The sequence below is a fragment of the Notothenia coriiceps genome, unplaced genomic scaffold (genome assembly GCF_000735185.1).
Source record: "Notothenia coriiceps isolate Sejong01 unplaced genomic scaffold, NC01 NC01_scaffold00037250, whole genome shotgun sequence".
Lineage (NCBI taxonomy): Eukaryota > Metazoa > Chordata > Actinopteri > Perciformes > Nototheniidae > Notothenia > Notothenia coriiceps.
The window spans coordinates 1,116,456-1,118,140 of NW_011369951.1; the positions used below are offsets into that span (position 1 = coordinate 1,116,456).

Here is a 1,685-nt window from a genome sequence, read left to right on the forward strand (position 1 = left end):
TGACTAATTTGGCCGGTCAAAGTTGTTTGGGCTCGGATAAAATCGCTCCGTTACTTTCGTCCCGTGTTACTTTCGTCCCGGCTCTCCCTATGTGTGTATGTGTGGTCTCAGGTGTCAGTATGAGAGGATGACAGCGCGTCTACTGTCACTTTTCACATTGAACATGTGCTCTTTTATTAAATAAACTAAACACTTTCATTTTAAGTTGTGAGTTTAGTGTTTTTGACCCTAAGAAACACTGATGCATTAATCAATAACAATAATCCACAGCTTCTCTCTGCTCCAGAGGATTTAAAAAATATATATCCCAATGACACAAAAATGCATCAGGGACGTGGTTGAAATCTTGTCTCCAGAAAACAAAAAACTGAAACAAGCGGTATCAGTGACTGTGTGTTTGATGTGGCTCTTTGCAGTAACATAGAAATAATGTGGCTCTTAACCTCTGACTGGTTGGCCACCCTTGCAATAGCTGTTCTTATAATAGCTCATCAATGCCCTTGATGGTTAGCATATTTACCTACCCTCTTGTTTTTAGCAATCCATGAGAAAGCCTAACACTGCAAGTGTGCATCTTGTTAAAATCAACTGCCTCCCCTAGAACATTCTGTGCATTAAATAACATCCACTTGTTTGTACACATTCCCACATAGGAGGATCAGGCCAGCGGAAATTAAGTGTTTTGGTACCTGAGGCAGAGGGTTACATGGGGGCCTACCTTGCCAAAGCTTTAGGTGGAAAAGGCTGTCTCTATATAATGCCCATCCAGGACACTTTAGACACCTCCCCCTTGCCCTACTCATCGAAGGAGTTCGAAAATATGCCAAAAGCCAGATGTGCCACGTGTCATCTAAGCATGCCTGCAGCTGTTGGCTTTACACGCACAAGAGTGTGAACCAAGCAGCTGTCTGACCGCATGGATCTGGAACCGGTAATGTTATTCCACAAATAACTATGCAGGATCATTGTCATACTGAATCGACAGCTTTTTTAACTGGTTACGATTTTCAGGATCTGGACCCAGATTTAGATGAGTCTCCAGCTACAAGCAATCCTGGGAATGTAAGCTCACTAATATTGTAGGTGTTTGTTTCTAAACAATCTTCATTGTATGTGTCATTAATTGGCAGTCTTTCTACATTGTATTATAGGCTTCTCCAAGTGTGCTCCCGTGTAGGATCTCCTGTTCTAAAATCGATATTAAAGTAAAAATCAGTGCATTATTTATCAATAGGCTACATGCACAGTCACTTCCGCATTGTGTGTAATACTGCCCAACTGTTTCCGCTACAACAACAACAATGGCGACGTTCTTCACTCTGTGTTTACAAGAGCTCCCGAAATTGAAAATTACCGATGTTCATCGAATTTGCAGGACGACTAAATCCCCAGCCAGCAAATTGGACAAAGGTTTCAAGTTATGCATCATATATTCACAGGGCTCTCATGTTTTGAACAGAGTTCAGAGTGAGATTTTGGTAGCGGTGTTTGGTACTCCAACTTCTGGCTCCCCTCAAAATTCAAAGTTTTCCCATGAAGCCCTCTGTATCACGAATGTCACCGGGGGGGGGGGTGGTGCTAGTGGAGTGCAGCGTCTCAATCAAGCCTAGTTTGTTTACAAAATAGCGAGAACTTGGTGGGCGGTACCCTGGAAAGAAATCTCTGCGTGAGGAAATCTCTGCGTG

The 1,685-nt window shown here is 42.8% G+C and overlaps 1 long non-coding RNA gene across 1 annotated transcript; it reads left to right on the forward strand.

The window, feature by feature from the left end:
• The first annotated feature begins 658 nt into the window (after window positions 1-658).
• Window positions 659-1,190, forward strand: LOC104966633 (uncharacterized). The gene is made up of 3 exons (XR_800656.1): window positions 659-931; window positions 1,012-1,062; window positions 1,152-1,190. It is a non-coding gene; the product is annotated as an uncharacterized lncRNA (long non-coding RNA).
• Window positions 1,191-1,685: the final 495 nt, after the last annotated feature.